This window comes from Podarcis filfolensis, assembly GCF_964270895.1.
Source record: "Podarcis filfolensis genome assembly, chromosome: 12".
In the NCBI taxonomy this organism is placed as follows: Eukaryota; Metazoa; Chordata; class Lepidosauria; order Squamata; family Lacertidae; genus Podarcis; species Podarcis filfolensis.
In genome coordinates, this window is record NC_139614.1 from 57069319 (window position 1) to 57091627 (window position 22309).

Here is a 22309-nt window from a genome sequence, read left to right on the forward strand (position 1 = left end):
GAGCTTGTGCAGAGTGCGCGCTGACGGAGAGAAAGGTCTGCGCCGTCGGAGCGCTTCTCCCGTCTGAAAGGTTACTCTCTGTTCGCCAGAAACTGTGGTGTCAGCGCAGCGCGGCTGGTTCTGGATGCCCCAAATTCTCGCAGGGGAGAGCAAAGGTGGGCTCCCCGACCCTTCCCCTGTCCGCGACGTCGGATTGCTTCTGTCCCTCGCCCCCAATTCAGCTCTTCCCTTTTTTTGGCTTTCTGTTCTGTGAGGTTGCTGGCGCCGAAGGGCTTTGCTCGCCGGACACTCCCCCCCCCCCCGCCTTCGCGAAGTTCTCCCCAGAAATAAACCCCCATGGAGAGCCGACTCCAGCCGGACTCCTGCGTCCCCAAGAGGCAGCTTAGTCGAGATCTGGCCTGGTCAACCTGTGGCCAGACTCTTCCGATGCTCTTAAGGGCTTCACTAAGGACCGTCCACTTCTGCCAGTTGGGCTGGACAGACTGCCTGCCACACACACACCATCCTGCAGCAGCCCAGCAGCCTGCGAGAAACCAGCGGGCTTTTACTTCACAGAATTGTAGAGTTGGGAGGGGCCCGAGGGTCATCTAGTCCAACCCATTTCAGTGAAGGAATCTTTTGCTCCTAGGAGCCAACTCCTCGGGGCTGAGCTCCTTTCGAACACCCCAATAAAATATTTGAGGGGGCTGCCCCCCAAAAAAAGATTGTTGGGCATTGCCATTCAAATGGTGTGGTAACAACACACACAACGTAACAGTCTGTTTTTGACCATGTAACTTGTATTTCAAACACAATTCAACATACAATATCTCACAAAGTGTAATTCCATAGACCAACACATCATGCAAACGAAACATATCCTGAGAAATTAAAGTCCAAAGGATGGCCAATTTAGTAACTGAATGGACTTTATATGTTGAACTGTGTTTGAAATACAAGTTACATGGTCAAAAACAGACTGTTACAGTATGTGTGTTGTTACCAAGATTGTATTTACGTAACCTAAGGTTTAGTAGTGTTTTGCATTCAAATGGTGTGTGCATGCCATGCTATGTGACCGATTCTGCATTTTAGCGCTGAATTGGAGCAAATCGGGTTTTCTGTGGGTTGCTGTTTGCTTTGATTAAATCATAGGAAGGGACCACGAGGGTCATCTTGTCCAACCCCCTGCAATTTAGGAATCTTTTGCCCGAGGAGGGGCTTGAACCCATGACCTTAAGAATCTCTTAAATCACAGGTTTTCCTGGGGAAAGTGCCGAGTCAATAAAACACAGCTGCCACCCTTTGGCACAGACCTGGAAAGCCTGAAAGTGAGTCTAGAAAGCATTGAGCAAAGAAGTGTGGGTGAGCCTTCAGACTTGTTCACCAAAGATTAGCTCTGATGGAATCTGAACACTTCCGTGTTACACCCGACTCTTCATCGGGAAGGCTGGAATGACACAGAATTCTCAGCTACAGAGAAAAGACAAACTCTCCAGATTCCAGGTTGGCACGAAGAATGTAAGAAGAGTCCTGTGGCTGGATGAGGCCAATGGCTCACCCAGTCCAGCACTCTGATCTCACAGTGGCCAACCAGGTGCCCCCAGGGTTGCATTTAGGCTGGTTCAGGCTGTTTCCCTGCACTGAGAACCAAGCCAAGGAGGTGCAAAATTGAAAAGATCCATTTGCCAATTTTTTAGAGCAGGGTGAGAGAACAGGACGCTGGACTCGAAGGCCCATTGGCCTGATCCAGCAAGCTCTTCTATGATCTTACCACACACAAACATTATTAATTCCTTGAAGCGGGTTGGAGAGGAAATGAAGACAGTGGAGGGAGGAGGTTGGGAAAAGAGAGGTTGGGGGTTCCAATGAGCACGCTTGCACACACACACACACACACACACACACAAAGAGAGAGAGAGAGATCTGATGTCACAGAAGACTGCTGGTCAGTAATCACACAGTTCAAAATTGGAGTTAACTCTTTATTAGCAAAAACACAATCTCCATGGACCCATACCCAGAGGTCTCAGGGCAGTTCACAGAAAAGTTCGTTCCCGGTGGTCTTAATCTATGAAGATCAGTTGCTGAGACTGAAAGTCCCCCATGGCTGTCTAAGTCCCCTCAGGACTTAGACAGGACAAGTCCCCCCAGGGCTTTCCCCAAGCAGTCAGAGACTACATCTGTGTGCAGCAAACCTCCCCTCCACCCTTTTCATGCCTCATCTGGTTCTGGGAGACAGGGGGGAAGGGAAGTTTGTTGCAGCAGGAGGGGGAGACAGCCATGACTCTACACCAGCCTGACTCATCTCTGCCTCTTGGCCTCTCTTTTCCCACGCTCCTGCTTCAGCTTCTGCTTCTAATTCTGGACTGCTCTCTGACACAGACTCTCCCTGCTCACTAAGCCCTGTTGCCTCATCAGCTTCCGACACCTCCTCCTCCCAGTCTACTCTCTCTGACTGCTCATTGTCATCCCACCACCAATCTCCGGATTCTGAGCCTTCTTCCCTTGAGGGTTCCCCAGCCGGTTCTTCCCACCATTCCTTTGCATCCAACCAGCCCTTAACATGATGGGTGGGAAGAAATGGCCCTCAGCTCATCCTGAGCCATGACTGGCTGAGCAAACTTGGGAAATTGCTGTGAAGAGTTGGGAGGGTGAAGGCTGAGGAAGGCTGGCAGTTTCGTAAAGTGATATTGTCAGGGGCCCAGTTATATGTGGCTGTGGTGCAGACAAAGATTAGAAGAGGAGGAGTCTAGTCTAAACAGCAGAAGACACATCCAAGGGAAAGGGAAGGAGCGAGGGAGGTCTCAAGGACAGAGCAGAAGCACAGCAGGAAGAGATGTCCACTGACCCATTGGGAAAAAGGGGATCTCCTCTGCCTGGCGGCTGTTTGGCTGCTGGAGGTGTCCTTCCAGTTCTGACCCACAAATGTTTAGGGGAACTCTCGCACCCTGAGATCCCAGCAACCTCGTGCTGATGGGCCTCAGCAGGGCTTGTTCAGAAAAGGACCAGTTGCCAAAAACCACAGGAAAAGAGAGGGCACTTGTGTTCATGTCCTGCGTTGCAAAGGGTTGAGACGACCCTCAAGATCGCTTCCAACTCTACTATCCCAGGCGAACATATGGCAGCCCCTTCACCTTAACTCCCAAAAAAGATTGCAAGAGCTGTTTGTTCCCAGCGCAAGGCTAAAATTAGCCGATGGCAGCAGAAAAGTCATCTGTCACCTGGGCCGTGGACACAGAAGAGGCTTCTCCACTTGGCAACTCCTGCTCAAGGTGAGGGTGCCGATGAGCAAGACCCAGTGCTCTGTGCGCATGCGCATGGGCACACACAGTTTTACCTTTAAGGTCCTTGCCTCGGCTGCAGCTTGGCCCTGGGAGTGGGGGAGAAGGAGGTTAGGCCAAGAAGCATTTCCCAGCATACGCAGGCTCTCTTGTGTGAGGTCAGCACAAAGCCAGGCTTGTCCATTGTGGGCCACTTCTTACATGTTCACCTGCCTCTTTCTGGGTGCAGCTGTTGAAACCTGCCTGCAAGTTTGGCAGCTGTTTCATGAGAGACACTTTGAATAAAAAGCTCTTTACTGGAGGGAATTATTTTTGTTTGTTATTATGCTGTGCTCGTAGACATCCAACTCTCTCAGGAGACAATGGAGGAGTGTGCCTTTGGGGGTGAAGTCAAACTGTTGGAAGGTCCCAGCACCTTCTGTGGCTGCAGAGACCAATGTGGGAGAGACATGTTTTGTTGCAGCCGGGGCAGATGAAGGCATCCCGTTGTGCTGCTGCAGATGCACCAGGGCACTTCTTCTCCCAGCGGTCACTCCTCCTCTGGTCACTGCTGTGGGCAGACGACTTGACTGTTTCGTGTTTTTATATTGTCAACCGCCCTGCGATCTTTGGATGAAGGGCAGTCTAGAAATGTAATGAATGAGTAGAATAAAATGAAGAAATCCCTCTTGCTAGCTGTGCGCTGTCCAAGTGCTGAAAAGCAGCCACAGCAGCTAAGCTCCACCCTCAGTGTGCTCCCCAGCCCCACAATATGACAGCGGCCTAAGGGTCTGTTCACAAGGGAGGCGGACTTGAACTGCAACCAAATCCTGCTGCAGCCATTGTTGGTTTCCAGCTGTGGTGAAGATGTGCTCATGCACCCCACACCCCACACCAACAAGGCCAGGCTCCAGCACAGACCCCATTCCTTGAGCACTGGGGCTCATGATCTCTGCCCTACATGGTGTTGTGAATGACTTAGGTTAAAAAGGGATGGTACTTCTTGGCGACAGGAGCAGAAATATGAGCTTCTTGTTTTAGAGATATGGCAGGGAAAGGTCTGGAGGACTCCAGGCAGGTGACAGAATGTGTCTTGTTCCCTCCTCACCAGGCTTCCTCAAACTCGGCCCTCCATATGTTTTTTGAGACTACAATTCCCATCATCCCTGACCACTGGTCCTGCTAGCTAGGGATCATGGGAGTTGTAGGCCAAAACATCTGGAGGGCCAAGTTTGAGGAAGCCTGGGCCAACCTCTTGCCCTCTAGATGTTCTGTACTACAACACTCTTCAGCCACACTCAATAGCCATGCTAGCGGGGCTGATAAGAGTTATAGCCTGAAACAGGCATAGGCAAACTCAGCCCTCCAGATGTTTTGAGACTACAATTCCCATCATCCCTGACCACTGGTCCTGCTAGCTAGGGATCATGGGATTTTTGTAGGCCAAAAACATCTGGAGGGCTGAGTTTGAGGAAGCCTGCTCCACACCAAGGAATCGCAAAATTATGGAGTTGGAAGGGACCCCAGGGGTGCAGGAATCTCAGCTACAGCATCCCAGACAATTGGCCATCCAACCTCTGCTTTAAAATCTCCTAGGAAGGAGAGTCCACCTAAGGTCATAGATGCTGCAGATTTAGAGACCTCCTCAGCAGCAACAGCTGTGCAAATGGCCAGTCATAGGAAGCAGATGTTCTTTTTGACCCATGGAATGGGCGCTCCTTTAGCCTCTCTCTCTTTGTGGGACAAAGAAATGCCCCCCTCAATTAAGAAAGACAGACACATTTGTTAACAGGTCCAAATGCATTGCAGCTGCCACCCACTTTTAGGCACCTTTCAGAAAGCCCATCTTTTTGGAGAGTTTAATTGTTCATTGCCTTTAAACTGTGTCTGATGCAAAATTTATCAGCCTGGTTTAAATATAGACACATGGCACATCCGCTGCGAAAGCTCATAGCGATTCAAAATCACTGCATGTTTCCACGTCACTTCAAGCAGCTGAGGGGAGAAGGGCTTCTGAAAGCCTTGTTGACACAAGGAGTTATTCAGGAACACACACACACACCCCAGATCTGACACACACACAAAGCAGCCGGTCTTGGATTTATCAAGAGGTAGATCAAAGGCAAAATAAAAGCAGACAAAGGTTTTGCGTCTCCCTCCCTCCCCACACCACCTAGCACATTGGGATTTAAACATTTTTATCCCAGCAGGGGGGAAAGTGGCTAATAAAAAAACCATAAAATGGGGGCAAAGATGTTTAAACATCCATTTTCTTGAAGGCGGCTCCTGAACTTCCAGAACTTTAGGGACCAAATTGTTATCTAAGCTGCTTATTTGGGAGCTGTGTGTGTGTGTGTGTTTACACATGCACACGCAATAAGATAAAAGAAACTAATCTAGACAAAAGTAAAAACAGAGAAAGGAAGAAGAATGCAAAGGCTTCTCTTGCAGGTAAATCTTAACTCTTGCCTCACACAGAAAGGAGCAGACCCTCCCAGCTTTCGCCTCTGCGTTCTCCTCCCCGTCTCCCACCCTGGGAGGTTTTCCTTTCCCTGCCTCTCACTCAGGGGCCTTCCACCCACCACCTTAATCCAAATAAAGACCCAGAGCAGAGGACACCAAGGGGAACCAAAGAGAAACAAAGAATAAAGAAGAGAACAGGAATAGAGGAGAAAGAGATCAAAAGCACTTCTGATTTTCCATCTGTCAGTTACATACAATTTCCCCCAAAAAAATATTCACTCTCAGATGACATCCAGCTGTTCTGCCTTCTGCTAAGCAATACTTTCAGGCGCAAATACTTCAAATTCACTCATTTCCTTTCTTCTCCGAGTCTCCCACCCTGGGAGATCTTCCCTTCCCAGCCTCTCACTCAGGGTCCTCCCACCAACCATCTCCCACCTTCTATATATATTTTTACAAACATTTTTGGTGAATCTTTCCCATCCCACTGCCCCAACCCCTGGGTAACCGACGGCTTCCTGGAAAACTTTAAGAGCCTACAACAAGACAAGCTGCTGGATCAGGCCCAAGGGGTCCCAATCCAGTCCAGGATCCTGCTCTCACAGGGGCCAACCAGGTGCCCATTATAGGAAACCCAAAAGCAGCAGCTGAGTGCAAGAGCAGCAACTCTCCACAAAGTAGCATATCCAGCAGTGTCCCTCCTCTCCCATTGTTGTCTGGGGGGGGCATCCTGGCTCTACCCTCAACTTTACATTGCATCTAGATTGGACAGAGTTTTGGGGGGACAGGGGGTGGGCAGATGTGGAGGACTCCCTGGTCCTGAATCCCCAGATGCACAGCCTGGGAGTCATTCTGGACTCACAGCTGTCCATGGAGGCGCAGGTCAATTCTGTGTCCAGGGCAGATGTCTACCAGCTCCATCTGGTACGCAGGATGAGACCCTACCTGCCCGCAAACTGTCTTGCCAGAGTGGGGCATGCTCTGGTTATCTCCTGCTTGGACTACTGCAATGTGCTCTACGTGGGGCCGCCTTTGAAGGTGACCCGGAAACTACAACTAATCCAGAAGGCGGCTGCTAGACTGGTGACTGGGAGTGGCTGCCGGGACCATATAACACCGGTCCTGAAAGACCGGCATTGGCTCCTAGTACGTTTCCGAGCACAATTCAAAGGGTTGGTGCTGACCTTTAAAGCAGCGAATGGCCTTGGTCCTGTACAGTATACCTGAAGGAGAGTCTCCACCCCCATCGTTCAGCCCAGACACTGAGGTCCAGCTCCAAGGGCCTTCTGGCGGTTTCCTCCCTGCAAGAAGTAAGGTTACAGGGAACCAGGCAGAAGGCCTTCTCTGTAGTGGCGTCCACCATGTGGAACACCCTCGCATCAGATGTCAAGGAAATAATCAACTATCTGACTTTTAGAAGATACTGAAGGCAGCCCTGTTTAGGGAAGTTTTTAATGTTTGATTTTTTATCATGTTCTTAATTTTCTGTTTGGAGCTGCCCAGAGTGGCTGGGGAAACCCAGCCAGATGGGCAGAGTATAAATAATAAATAAATAAATAAGTAGTAGTAGTAGTAGTAGTAGTAGTAGTATTTTACAGTGTTTTGCCTGGCTAGGATCTGCTGCTGACACCTTAATCCTTGCAGCCATGACTGCTGAGAAAGGACTCTGAATGTGTTGTTGTTGTTGTTGTTGTTGTTGTTGTTGTTGTTGTTGTTGTTGTTGTTGTTGTTGTTTATACCCTGCCTTTTTCCCTGACAGGGGCTGCTTACATTAAATATTTTATTTTTCCATTTTACAGCATTCAACAATGAATAAAAATCTACACAAATCAAATAATGTTTTCTGTGACTTCCCTCCCCTTCTGCGGTTTCTTATTTTTCTATTATTTTATCACTGCAAATCCAAATTTACCCTTCTTACAAATTTATAATTCCTTTAAATTTCTTACTGCTTGTGTTTATATCTATCCTGCTAATGTATTTAATAGTTTACAATTTCTTTTTCATGTATTCAATAAATTTCCCCCATTCTGTTACAAAAAGTTCATCATCTTGATCTCTTAATCTTCCAGTAAGTTTTGCCACCTCTGCATATTCCATCAGTTTTAATTGCCAATTGCCTTTTAATTGCTAGTTGTCTCTTTCTGGAGCCAGTTCCTCTTTCCAGTTTTGGGCAGATATCATTTGGGCAGCTGTGGTAGCATACAGCAATAGTCCCCCCCCGCCCCAGAAAGACCAAAGATCAAATCAGCTCACAGGTAAAAATAAGAACAGCAAAAACCCAGGAAGAAAAAAGTCATAGTAGCATCACAGAATGATAGAACTGTGGAGTTGAAAGGAGACCCCAGGTGTCATCTCTGCTAAAGCATCCATGGCAGATGACCATCCAACCGCTGCTTAAAAACCTCCAAGGAAGGAGAGTCCACCACCTCTCATGAGAGTCCCTTCCACTGTCAAACAGCTCTCACTGTCAGAAAGTTCTTCCTGATGTTTAGTCAAAATCTCCTTTCTTGTAACTTGAAGCCATTGGTTCGCCTCCTTCCCTGCAGAGCAGGAGATAACAAGCTTGCTCCCTCTTCCATGTGACAGCCCTTGAGGTATTTGAAGTTGGCTCTCCTATCTCAGTCTCCTCTTTTCCAGGCTAAACATACCCAGCTCCTTCGACCGTTCCTCATCAGGCATTGTAGCACCTGGCAGATTTATTGTGGCAGGGGGGAAAGCATGTGTGGGCCACAGCCCAATTCCATCAGATGCATGAAAGTTTGATAATATTGTACAGTTTCCTTTCCACCTCTGCCCATGGATATATTTCTAGGAAACATCCCAAATTGCATCACATATCTGAGCAAAGCGAGCTCCAGTTTCCAAAAACTGTGCAATTTTAGCCACTGGCTGCTTGACAACGCAAGACAGACAATTCTTTGCTCCTCCAGATGTGGAGGGACTGCAATTCCCATCATCCCTGGACATCAGGCAGTGGAGGTGGAAGTCTAATGAGACTTGGAGGGCTTGCAGAATAGCCATTTAATACAGAGGAAAGAAAGAAGGAAAAAGTGAAGAGTGTCAAGGATCTTTCAGCTAAGGATCCCGCTGCCATGGATACGGTGATCTGCTTATAGCTCCAGGGCAGGATTCTGCTCAGCCCCCAGGCTGGAGGAAGGCTGGTTTACACCAGAGGAAAGAGGAGCTATTTCTTCAGCGTCAGCCTACAAGTGCAGCAGGAGGTGCAGCCTGGTGTTTAAAAACCACTTATAAATTTATTAAACGGTTTGCAAATCCTTGTCTGGGCCAAGCGGGGTCTGTTGCTCCAAGTTAATTAACCTGGATTAAATGCCACTCACTGGGACCGAGGCGCTGTCATTAGCTGGTGGGATTTGTGATTGTTATTGTCATTGAGTCATTAGTCGCTTTCTATACAATTCTCTCAAGGCAATATACAATAGGAACAAAAAACCACACACCACAGTTAAACAGCAACAGCCTGCAGAAACATTGAAAACTGAAGCCACACAAAATAAACCTTTTCATCACTAAGCCAGAAATGTGAGAACATCTGCTAAATCTGAGCTCCAATGTTCAGACTCCATCTTAAGCTAGACTTAAGCATGTCTTTGTAACTGAATTACCGAAGCCTGCCTGAAGAAAGTTGCTGTATCAGTTACTCTTCAACAACTATTCTGAGTGAGTATATGTTATTTTCACTTTTTACAAGACTATACTGTATTGTGTGTGATTGTTGTTTTAATGGGGAAACACCAGGAGAATCCGGTCTGCCTTAAATCATCCTGGATTAGTTAAACTAAAAGGCTCTGTTTAGTCGTTTAGTCGTGTCCGCCTCTTCGTGACCCCCTGGACCAGAGCACGCCAGGCACTCCTGTCTTCCACTGCCTCCCACAGTTTGATCAAACTCATGCTGGTAGCTTCAAGAACACCATCCAACCATCTCATCCTCTGTCGTCCCCTTCTCCTTGTGCCCTCCATCTTTCCCAACATTAGGGTCTTCTCCAGGAAGTCTTCTCTTGTCATGAGGTGGCCAAAGTCTTGGAGCCTCAGCTTCACGATCTGTCCTTCCAGTGAGCTCTCAGGGCTGATTTCCTTAAAAGGCTAGAACCAGCCTATTTAAGCTTCTCTTAAATAGAGATGACACTCTGCTGAAACATCTTCAGGAAAGAAGAATAATATCTGATAAATTTAGCCTCTCCTAGCATCTATTCACATCCCAACAGGATTCGGCAGCTGTTTTACCAACACAGCAGCAGTCACACCCACCCACACACACACACACACACACACCCACACCCATCACCATCAGGAAGAAAACACTGCAAAAATAAAAATGAAAGTGAAAGGGACCCTTTGCTAATGTTTTGAGAGGACCTTTGACACCCCTCAGGGTTTTCTCTGGAACATGATAATGTAGCTGTGGGGCTGGGGGCGGGGAGCAGGCCAGGTGTGGAAGGGCCCCGATCCCTAATCACAGCTCTTGAGTCCTGACATTCCTTTTTTCACCTCTTGCAAGGGAATCCCTAGGCAGCCGGGGAGAGAGCCTTCCTGGTACACAGAGATGTTTTCAGAAAGTCTGTTGGGTGTGAAATTAATGTTGTAGAAAAAGTGGCACTTGAAGCAGTTTTGCTCTCCGCTCCCTCCCCTTTCGCGCCAGGACGCTGGGCTCCTCCAGCCGCTCACGCATCTCTCCAGCTTGCAGGGACCGAGCCGGTCTCTGACTCCTCTGGTGCGCAGCTCTGTGCTGAGGATAATGTGTGACGAGCATAAATAATCCACGTCTACAGCACTAATAAATAAGTCAGTGCCCAGAGGAATCATAATACCTGCCTGGCGTCTCTCGAACACCTGGCAGCACCTGGGGGGGAGAAGGTGGCAACGCCAGTGGCACTGCCCAACGCACCAGCCTCTCGGCCATGCAGCCACCAGCCACACACTCCCCCTCTTCTCATGGGACTCCTGCTCCATTCGCATGGACGAGAGGAGTTAAATCCATGCGCCTCTTCCCTCTTCCTCCTGGGCCTGGGATGCCCCCATCCTCACATGGCTTCACGGCTCCTGAGCAATGTGATGACACCAGGGTCCCCGGAGAGGAGAGGAGAAGGTGAGAGCAGGCAGTAATCCCTCGCCTCCCCCATCCACTGGCTATTCTCCAAGGCTAAAAATACCCAGGCTCAGACTGCTTAGGTGGGTGCTGGCTTGCAGGCTCCAGTGAGCCAGAGGCAAAGAAGGCTGGGCTGGAGAATCATGGAACTGTCAAGCTGGAAGGGACCTCGAGGGCCATCTAGCCCAACCCCGTGCAATGCAGGAATCTCAATAAAGAGGCCATGGCAGGTGGCCGTCCATGGCAGCCAAGTGAGGGTGTGTGTGTCCCTGTTAGAATTCCTGCTCCGTGACTGCAGTCATGGGATTGTTGTCTATCATATGACAGTATGTGTTTTGACTCCACAAAGCAGGAAGTGACGGAGACAGGATGTTTGTGTTCCTGTGTTCCGTGAAGTGGGACTATTGTCCTTTGTTCTTTTCCTCTTCGCTGTCTGATGCTAGAGAGAGAGGGAGCCATGTTGCAGTGCTCCGTGTGTGTTTATATGTAAATAAAGTAGATTAGCCAAAATGCTGAGTTGCTGAGCTCTGTTACGCGAACTACGCAGACTCTGTGGATCCCTAAGTGTGCTGATGTCAGTTGGCATCGGTCGCTGTGATGTTTGGGCTGAAGAAAGCTTATGAAGCTCCCGAATGATCGACCAGGAGGGAGAGAACATGCCAGTCGGGCATGTGTCTCTGCCAGAGTCCTACTTGAGTGTAGGCTGAACTCCTGACAGTCCCTGCACTTTCAGGACTTGGACAGCACCCCAGGCTGATTTTTCAGCTCTGCCCTTCAATCTCCACAGCCTGTGGCTCCATGTGGGCTGGGCAGCCCCATGCCCAAGAGGGTGTCTAGTGAAAGGAGGGATTTGCTCCTCCAAGCAAGGCAGCTGAGCTGGAAGAATCACCCTCGGGGGATTCAGGGGGCCTCTCCCTCGACTGGGAGTGGCATTTCATGGAGTCATAGAATTGCAGAGTTGGAAGAGACACCCCAAAGGTCATCTAGCCCAACCCCCTTGCAATGCTGGAATCTCATCCCAAGCATCCCTGACGTATGACTATCCAACCCCTGCTTTAAAACCTCCAAGGAAGGAGAGTCCACAACCTCCCAAGGGAGTCTGTTCCACTGTCTAACAGCTCTTACTCTCAGAAAGCTCTTCCCAGTGTTTAGTTGGAGTCTCCTTTCTTGTAACTTGAAGCCACTGGTTCAAGTCCTACCGTCCAGAGTAGGAGAAAACAAGCTTGCTCCCTCTTCCATATGAAAGCCCTTCAGATATTTGAAGGCGGCTCTCATATCTCCTCTCAGTCTCCTCTTTTCCTTTCTAAACATCCCCAGCTCCTTCAACCCTTCCTCATAAGGCTTAGCTTCCAGACCCTTGATCATCCTTGTTGCCCTCCTCTGCACGCCTTCCAGCTTGCCAACATCCTTCTTCAATTGTGAGCCCAGAACTGGACCCAGGAGTGGTGTGAGCAAGGCAGAATAGAGTGGGACTATGACTTCCCTGGACCTGGACACTAGACTTCTGTCCGTGCAGCATGAGAGTAACCTTCCAGAACACACAGGGTGGCTGAGAGTCATCGGGTCCTGCTCTGCCTGGGCTCACTGCACCTCAAGCCACTCTCAGAGTGCCTGAACGGATGCAAAGGACTTTCATCATCTTCTGGGCCTGGGGCAGGCGAGCCCAGTTACGTAATGCAGAGGAGCTGCATGATGGATGGGCCTGGAGGCTGAGCCCTCCTTTTGGCTTCCTCCTGGGGCGACTCCTCTGAACCTTTTCTACATTTTGAGGCCCCAGACCGTCCTCTCCTCCCCCCCAACTCTCTCCCTTCCTTTTAATTTATCCAGCTCTGCAAACAGCAGAGGCAGGAGCAGCAGTGAAGTTACCGTGCAGTTGTGGGAGCCCAAAGGCGGAGTGGTTACCATGGTGATGAGTAGCCCCTCTACAGAGAGAGAAAGAGAGAGAGGGAGAGGAGGAGGAGGAGGAGGAGGAGGAGGAGGAGGAGAGGAGCTGGGAAGAGAAAATGCTTCTGGTGGTTGGTTTTGCCTGTGAGCATAGAATCATAGAATCGAAGAATTGTAGAGTAGGAAGGGGGCATCAAGGGGCATCTAGTCCAACCCCCTGCAATGCAAGAATATGCAGTGGTCCCTTAAGGGGATCGAACCTGTGACCCTGGCATTATCAGCACCACACTTTAACCAACCAAGTTATCCAGTGTTGGATACAACCTACACGGCACCTAACTAAAAAATAAAATCGTCAAGAATGTCATGACATGGTAGGCGGTGTGGTCACGAACTAGTGATACTACAAATTTACTGGGTGGCTGAGTGGGCTTTTTGCACCCTCCATCCCTGATCACCCCCAACACCAAAAAGCATTTCCAGCAGCTGGTTGTGGGCAACAGACAGCAGTATAGAGGCTCATGGAAGGAAGAAGGTGGTCCACTGAGGTGGGATGCTATGGAGCACCTGGAGGTAAGCAGAGGAGGAGGAGGAGGAGGAGGAAGAAGAAGAGGGTGATCAGCCTCCTCCATCTTTGCTTTCCACCCTGTCCTCTCCTCCCTTGGCTTTCCATACTAAAAGAATTAATTCAGTGGCAAGCAGGTCCCTCTGCGGGAGATGGCAGAGCAGGAAGCCAGCCAGACCCAGGAAGACCCTGCTGTGAGACATTGCACAATGGGCTGCAGTTATAGACAGAAGCAGGTTTGTCTTCTCCTGCTCTGGAGGATAGGACCCAGACCAATGGCTTCGAGCTACAAGAAAGGAGATTCCCACTAAACATCAGGAAGAACATTCTGACACGAAGAGTTGCTCCACAGTGGAAGAGAAGAGGAGGTTAGGGGGTGATATGATAGCCATGTTCAAATATATAAAAGGATGTCACATAGAGGAGGGAGAAAGGTTGTTTTCTGCTGCTCCAGAGAAGCGGACACGGAGCAATGGATCCAAACTACAAGAAAGAAGATTCCACCTAAACATTAGGAAGAACTTCCTGACAGTAAGAGCTGTTCGACAGTGGAATTTGCTGCCAAGGAGTGTGGTGGAGTCTCCTTCTGTGGAGGTCTTTAAGCAGAGGCTTGACAACCATATGTCAGGAGTGCTCTGATGGTGTTTCCTGCTTGGCAGGGGGTTGGACTCAATGGCCCTTGTGGTCTCTTCCAACTCTATGATTCTATGATTCTATGATTCTAAGATTCCCTCAGGAGGTGATGGACTCTCCTTATTTGGAGATTTTGAAGCAGAGGTTGGATGGCCTCCTGTCATGGTTGCTTTAGTTGAGATTCCTGCATTGCAGAGGACTGGACTAGATGACCCTGGGGGTCCCCTCCAACTCTACAACTCTATGATTCCATCAGCAGAACCACACACACACCATCTCTTAAGGCGGAGTTTGGCAAACAACAGGAGAGTTGCTCCTTCAAGTGCCTGGTCCCCAAGCTGCATGCGAAGTCCCTGAAGCAAACACCTTAAACTGGACCCAAGATAGCAAATTGGCAGCCAATGCAGTTCTGGGAGGAGGGGGCGCAACATGGTCCTACCTGACTCCACCACCTGAGATCTGGGTGGCTGCACTTGACACCAGCTGGGCCATCTTCAAGGGCAGTCTCACATACAGCACATTGCAGTAGCTTACGCAGGAGTTTCCTGGAGCACGTGCCACTGCTGCAATGCTATCCCAGTCCAGGAAAGGCTGGTGAACAGGCCATGGCTGGAGGTAGGTGCTCCTCATACACTGCAGCACACCACCCCAATCTCTGAGGAGTTTTGAGGGATCCAGGGTCCGTGTTTCCTTTGGGCAAGAGCAAAGACTGTGTTGTCTCTGCGATATCTGGATTATTTATTGCTTCGCCCTCTAAGGTGTACTCTTGCGTTGTCTCCTGAGACAGACGGAGGCCGACAACAATTTTGCTGCACGTTTTGTGATGTTAAATCTCTGCAGGGCTCTCTTGCCAAAGAGAACTTGCCCCAAACCTGGAACTAGGTGTCCAGGGGTTTCTCCTTTTATACTTTAACAAAAAAAAAAAATACCGAAGAACAACAGGTTGCAGGCCTGAAAGTGCAGAGGAGGGAAGCATCCCTGTGGCTTTCGTTAAGCGGAAACCATTTGATCTGGAATGGATGGAGGAGGAGGAAAGCAGAGGCCCCAGCAGAGCAGCTTCCCTGAGTCACTGCGTCCAAAGACTCACGGATAATAGTTCTGGGGAGGCATTTCTGGGTCAGGGCAAGCCAGCCTCTCACAGCAACGTGGATCTTCCTGCACAGCCAATGCCCGTCTTCCCTCTCCTTGCCATTCAGCTGCTCTTTAGGAAATTGTGGCTCCCCTGTCCTTATGCATATGTGGACAGACACCTGCCATCCCATCTTGATATAACGGCAATGATGATGATGATGATGATAATACTCCTCAGAAGGAACCATGCCAGGTGGACAAGGAATGTCCTCTGGGCAGTCCTGCATTGTTTGTTTGACTAAAAAGTACCCTACCGAGCGAGGTCCCAGCTGGATCTGATGGTATAAATCAACAGGTTTTTCCAAAAAGGATGCAGCACAACCTGGACATCTGTTCCTCCTCTGTTAATTATAATGGTTTAATTCACACAGAAATGAAAAGTGTGCATGTATTAATGGAGGTTTAAAATGGAAAACTGTTAAATGTGTATTGCTGAAGGGTTGCTAACACTGGGGTTTTTCACAAGAATTTTTCTAAAGGGCTCTGAGCTGTCACTAGTTTATGCTTACCTGTTGATTGTTTCTCTCCTATGTACTGAGAGTGAACCTTTGATCATGTGATGAAGGTCTTGAGTTGCAAATTTGCCACCTTGGGAGGGCGGTGGCCACGAGTCTTTCTCTGAACGCAAAGAGAGACCTCTGCTTTTAGGTCTGATTGGATTATATTGTATTTTGTAAGATGCTGAGCCTGTGCTGGACAGCACAAGGTATTGTATAGGTATTTTTGATGTTTAAATTCTGTTTGGAAGAAAGTTCTGCCAGTAAAAGTTTAAATAATATTTTCATGGGTCTTCATTTCCAAAGGAAATGTGCCCAGTTGCTTCAGACTGCGCTATATTTAATACCTGCAACATCCTCTCTCCCCAGACCCAGAACATGGTGCTGGTTTCGTGATCAGAAAAACAAACTCCACATTCCCAAGGGAAAAGTTGAGGCTCCATTAGTCTGACCAGGAGAGCTGTTCCCCAAGACACACACACACAGAGAGAGAGAGAGAGAAGAGAGAGAGAGAGAGAGAGAGAGAGAGAGAGAGAGAGAGAGAGAGAGAGATTCTTTGCTCCTCTTTATCCCCCGCAGAGCAGGACTGAGCAAACATTTGTGGCTTAGAACAAGGCATCTCCTGGGCCTTCGTAACACACTCCACTCTTGCCGTATTAAACTTTTAGGAAGCAGAGATTGCACCAGCCTGCCGCAGGCCTCCCTTGGCCAGATCTCACTGAGGATAACGGCTCCTGGCAACTGCTTTCTCTTGGCTGTCTCTTCAATATTATGGCCTGGCTCTCATGTTACATCCCCCATATGAATCCGCCCTCGGTTTCTGAGTAGCGAGATATTAAAGGGCAGCCCCCAGGGAAGACAGGAGCTGACAGTGGGTTGCTTGTGGAGGGAGCTCTGAGCTGACTTGGTTGCTGTGTGTAGCGGATCAGATTTAAGAGAAGCTGATGCTGGCCAGGTCAAGTGCAGCTGACAGCTTACATGGCAAAGATAGGGCCCAGACTACCTAAAAGTAGGAGGCATTTTCTGACATGGTGGGATCTGTGGGATAACCAGCATTCTATAACCAACATGCTTAATTTTGATTAATGCATGAAGGGGTTGATACCATAGAGTAAGCTGCGCTGCTACGCCTAGCAAGGTCACTTCGCCTTTCTTAGTTCAGCTTCCAGTCTACAGGTGAACTTCAGCAAGCGAAGAGGTTCTGAGCTGGCTGCTGCAGCTCAGGCTGCATGGCTCTTACAAGCTTCTTTTGAATTGCTAACCAATAATTTGGGAACTTTCACCACCTGTCAACTAAGCCAAGTTTTAATGCCTGTGCAACTTTTCTGACTTGTATGGGAAAGCACAGGAATCTGACCTTTGAAGAGTTTGTAAGTAAACCATTTTAAACTTTCCAAACATGGTGGTCTTTTTCTATGTCAAAGGAAGAGGGGAACTTTGTTTTTTTTTTATAAATTTTTTATTGATTTTTCAACACATATTAAATGACAAAACAACACAATACATAAACAAACAAACATATAAACACGTATAATTTCTTAACCTTTCTTTCCTTAGACCTTCTTTCAGCGACTTCCCCATACCTCCCCTTTCTGCATCCCTGTTTTAAATCAATCCAGCAACCCCTAATTTCAATTTCTTATAGCACTTTCTTTAAATCTTTTTTCTCATATCCAGTTGTTTGTCACTGCAATTCTGTTTTACTTTACCCAAGACATTTTAACATTCATTAATTTTGCAACAATTCTTAAGATAAACTTTAAATTTCTTCCAATCTTCTTCCACCGTCTCTTTCCCCTGGTCACGGATTCTGCCAGTCATCTCCGCCAGTCCCATGTAGTCAATCACCTTGGTCTGCCATTCTTCCAGTGTGGGCAGTTCTTGTGTCTTCCAATACTTTGCTAAGAGTACTCTTGCTGCTGTTGTAGCGTACATAAAAAACGTCCTATCTTTCCTTGACACCAATTGGCCTACCATGCCCAGGAGAAAAGCTTCTGGTTTCTTCACGAAAGTGCATTTAAGCACCTTTTTCATTTCATTATAAATCATTTCCCAGAAGACCTTAATCCTAGGGCACGTCCACCGGAAGAGGGGGACTTTGGAAGGAACTTGGAAGGGCATATTTTAAAGGTCTAACAGCCACACTTTACTTTGCTGTGCGTTTTGTGATTTTAAAGCTCTGCTGGGGTTCTCTCGCCCAAGAGTACTAGCCTCTAACTTGGGTCTTGGCATCCCAGGAATTCTCCTTTTTTTACCTATTTTTTCCTTGAGCCAACAGAACTGAGACATCCCCAACCACTGCAGCTGAAAGACCCTTCAACAACATTCTCCCCTCCTGTGCTTTCTAGCTACTGATATTCAGAAGCATTGCTGCCTCTAACTATGGCAGGACTTAAGATGTGGTCCAAGATTCCATTATGCACTTATGATGGAGGCAGGCTCTGTCTCATGAGACAATGGAGGAGAGCACCTTCGGGGGTGGGGTCAAGCTGTTGGGAGGTAGCAGCACCTGCTGTGGCTGCAGAGACCGATGCGGGAGAGACATATTTTGTTGCAGCTGGGGCAGATGAAGGTGTCTGGTTGTGCTGTTGCATTTGCACCAGAGGGTTTCTCCTCCCAGCGGTCATTCCTTCTCCGGCCACTGCTATGGAGGCAAGGCCTGACTGTCTGTCTCCAGGCACTGAGGTCATCTGCAAGGGATTCCCACACAGCAGGGTTGATGTTGCCAACCTTCATTTTATGCTTGCAGACATCTTTGTGAGGCAGAGTCGGTCTGCCAATTGGTCTGGTGCCAGAAGCCAGCTCCCTGTGGAGTACATCCTTTGGTGCCTAATGTGGGATGTGAAACACAAGAGCAGTCAAGTACAACATTCCTAGAGTGAACATGTTTACACGTGGGGAGGAATGTCCAGCCAGCAGGTAAACTTCCTGTTTCCTTCTGGGCTGGGACAGACTTCCTCTGCATGTGACTAGAGGTGGGTGTGGCCTCACCTGTGCAGGTAACAAAAGCATAGGACTGGCCCCCATCTATCTCTCTGTGACTACTTTAGTCAAAGAAGCAACATCTGCTTAGCCAAAGATGCTCTCTTGGGCTCCAGCCAAGAGAGGACAAAGGGACTGTCTCCTTATGAGATAGTTTCCAGGTGTATGTTACTTTTCTAAGCTAAGTCTGCCTTCTGGGATCCGATTGTGAAGAGAATGTGAGTAAACTCTTTTTATACTTTTCTAGAAGACTGTGTCATATCTTATCTTTTATGAGGAAATAAGGGGGAAATACCAGAACAGTTATTATAGAGGCTTTAGTGAGCCTGAGCAAACGCATCCGCTGTGAGTTTAAAAGGGGGAATGTTACTCTGCTAAATTGTGAACTTGTTTACACAAGTTAGAAAGGCTATAATCAAAAAATATATCCTCTCCTGCATCCCTGAACATCCCCACACCTAACACCAAACAAGCATTTATATCCTCATTGTTGTCATCTTACTTTAGACGCATGGGAAGATTGGAAACCGCCTTACACTTAGTCAAACCATTGGACCCAACTAGCTCCAGGTGCTGTTCAGTGACTGGCAGCTGTCACTCTCCAGAGTCTGAGTGGAGAAGACATTCCCAACCCCACGTGGAGATGCCAGGATTGAACCTGGGATCTTCTGCATGTGAAACACGTACTTCTACACTAGGGCTTTCCTACGTCCTGGACACATCCGGGAATCGGGCTGCAAAGCAGCATCCGGGTGGATTTTTGCTGAATCTGCAAAATGTCCAGGAAGACCCAGACATATGGCAGCCCTAGTGTGGAAGCAAAAATCCTTCCTCGGGATTTTCACTTTGGGTTATATGGCAACCTTATTCTACACTCACCTGCAGCCCTTTGCATCTCTCTCTGTTGTCTGCTGCTGCTGCTGGGGGCAGGGGGCACAGAACTACACAGGAGCCAAGGGGGGGAGAGCCTGTGTGATAGGTTCCTGTCCCAAAGGATCAAGGAGAAGTCTGACAGGAACCTGTGTGACAGACTGCCGGGCCCAATTAGCCGGGAGCTGGTTCTGCGGCTGGAAGATGGGGAGTGCGAGGCTCGGCCATGGAGAACTGTGCCTGCGCTTAATTGGGCTCCTGCATCCTCCCCACGCTCCTTCTTAACTCAGTGATTTGATCTCTCTTAATGGCTGCGTGGAAGGGAAGGAGAAGCGCATGGCCCCAGTGGGTGGGAATGGCAGAGCGACCGAGCTCCACAGCATCGCCTCTGCAGGGCTGATTCTGCAGAGTTGCTTTTTCTCCCCAGCTGGGCCTGTGCTTCGCTCTTCATTTCTGAAATGCAGAGCAAAGAGGGCCTCTTCCAGGTGAGCACAAGACTGCTAATAGGTGGCGCAGGGACTCAGGTGGCTCTGTGGTCTAAAGCTTGGGCTTGCTGATCTGAAGGTCAGTGGTTCGAATCCCTGTAATGGGGTGAGCTCCCATTTCTCTGTCCCAGCTCCTACCAACCTAGGAGTTCGAAAGCACACCGGTGCAAGTAGATAATTAGGTACTGCTGTGGCAGGAAGGTAAATGGCGTTTCCATGCACTCTGGTTTCCGTCACGGTGTTCTATTGCACCAGAAGCAGTTTAGTCCTGCTGACCACATGACCCAGAAAGCTGTCTGTGGACAAACGCCGACTCCCTTGGCCTGAAAAGCGAGATGAGCGTCACAACCCCAGAGTCACCTTTGACTGGACTAAACCATCCAGGGGTCCTTTGCCTTTACCTAAAAGATGGCAGGTGATGCAAGGCAAGGCACTGCTGTCCCATGGGGCTCCCTGTCTCATAATCGCAAAGGATCCGAGAGGGGCTCCTCCTGGCGGTGCCATCAGCCGGGGAACTCACTCAGCAGAATGAGATGGAGGGTCCCCAGAGACAGCAGGCAGAGCTGACCACAGCTAGAAGTGGAATCACAGAGAGGGAAAGGGATATTGACAAGCTGGAAGGTGTGCAGAGGAGAGGAACGAAGATGATCAAGGGTCTGAAAATGAAGCCTTGTGAGGAGCTGGGTATGTTTAGCCTGGAAAAGAGGAGACCAAGCGAGATACGAGAGCCATTTTCAGATATTTAAAGTCACATACTTGATTGTGCATACTCTTGACCACTCTTAGCCAAAGTGTGGGCATTTTGACTAATGGGCAGCCTAACTTCCATTGCAGAGGCATCCCCTCTGAAATGTGTCTGAGGAGTTGTTCACAACTATTCATTTGTATTTGTTGATTCCCCCCCCCCCCAAGTTTGTATCCTACTTTTCTATGTCTTGCAAAACACCAGAGGATGCTAAAAAAATAGCAAAATTGGCACATGGATTAAGGAAACATTGGCAAAAGCAGCAGGTAAAACCTTCTAAACTGAAAGCACCAGAAATAATAATATTGTTTCGTACACCTCATTCTCCAGGTGGTGAGAGACTCTGGGGCGCCTGTTCAGTTTCCTTGGACTGAAGGTCAGCGGAGTCTGTGGTGTCTGCAGGCTATATGGTTTCATTGACAAATATATATACAACCTGAGCATAGGGACCTGGGTAGAGGGACTCACAGCATTAACACCCCAGCTGAACCTGCTTCCCCACTAGGGTTTCTGAAGAAGCCCCACAAATTCACAGCTCTGGATTCCTTCCACAGAAAAGTCTATTCTTTCTGACCAGCTCCCAGCCTGGCCAAAAACTCCCATGCCAAAATTTGCCCCTTTAGCCTCTTGATCTCCTTCGTGGATCATGTGACATCCAGCCATGTGAGGTGAGAAAAGGCTGTGCCCCTCTTCTCTGGAGAGCAGCATCACTCAGTTGTCACTATGGCAACATGGCTCGCTCTCTAAGATGCTGAAGAGAGCACTTTACTGCCCAGCTCAGGCCATTATCTTACAAAGATTAAAAAATTCCTTCCAGTAGCACCTTAGATACCAACTAAGTTTGTTATTGGTATGAGCTTTCGTGTGCATGTGAAGTGTGCATGCACACAAAAGCTCGTACTAATAACAAACTTAGATACAGGCTACCTATCTGTATCTTACAAAGAGACTGGTTTGGCCAGTTCAACAGATTCTCCCTCAATGAATTGAAATTCATCTTGTTAGCTTGTGCCTAGTTCTCCAATTTGTTAAGGTCATTTTGAATTCTGATTCTGTCTCCTGCGGCATTAGCTACCCCTCCCAGTTTGGTGTCACCTACAAATTGGATGAGCATCCCCTCAATTCCTTCATCCAAGTCATTTATAAAGATGCTGAACGACAGTGGGCCCAGGACAGAACCCTGCGGCACCCAAATTCTCACTTTTTTTCCAGGATGACAAAGAACTCTTAAATGTATTGTCCTTGTTTGGCATATTCCATGTGCTACTTTCCTGCTCTTTCTACATCTGATTTGATGTCATTTCCCTTATTTTATTTTATTATTTTACACACACAGTTATCCAAGATTAGCCTTTTGTCCTGGTAATGGCCAGTGAGCTTTGTACAACACGACAGGGACTCAGCATTCCAGCGGGAAGAGGGGTGACGTTGGCAGAGAGCTCGGATATCAACACCAAGCAGTGCTTTTTTCCCCTGGGGGTTCTCAAGGCTACGCACCTTTTTTCCCTGAAGAAAAGCACCGGTTAAAAATGTGTAAAAACTTCACGGTGTGTCCTGGCACCTTTTTTCCCCTGGAAGTAAAGCACTTGGTGCCCGGCAGCCTGCTTTGGGTGCCAACCGGGCAGTGAAGCCTCTGCCGTGGCTGACGAATGACCACCCAAGGCAGCCTGAGCGGCGTCAATTGGCATGATCTTTAAATCCTAGA

General features: G+C 48.5%; 1 protein-coding gene across 2 annotated transcripts in view; it reads left to right on the top strand.

Annotated features, from left to right (window-relative positions):
* Positions 1–22309, top strand: part of LOC310746166 (GTPase IMAP family member 4-like) — a 187440-nt gene that overhangs the window by 134901 nt on the left and 30230 nt on the right. The gene's annotated exons all lie outside the window — the stretch shown is intronic.